Source organism: Phaethon lepturus, unplaced genomic scaffold (genome assembly GCF_000687285.1).
Source record: "Phaethon lepturus isolate BGI_N335 unplaced genomic scaffold, ASM68728v1 scaffold30957, whole genome shotgun sequence".
Taxonomy (NCBI): Eukaryota; Metazoa; Chordata; class Aves; order Phaethontiformes; family Phaethontidae; genus Phaethon; species Phaethon lepturus.
The window spans coordinates 6,295-6,522 of record NW_010550276.1 but is presented as its reverse complement, the minus strand read 5'-3'; positions in this window follow the sequence as shown (position 1 = coordinate 6,522).

The following is a 228-nucleotide window of genomic DNA, read 5'->3' as shown; positions in this document are numbered from 1 at the left end:
AGGTGAAGCCTGACCCACTAAAGTTTTATTTTGGAGTGATTAAATCAACCGCATGGAGATACCTGGAGAACCTACTGAGGAAGAGACTGTGGTTTGGCATGGTCTGTCACTTTGATCCTGCACCACACACAATGTGTGGTATTTACCCTGTGGCTAGATAGTGAGCCGGATAGTGAGCCGGCAGGTGTGAGCTGCCGCTCGGCTTTGCCAACCACTGGCAGACAGAGA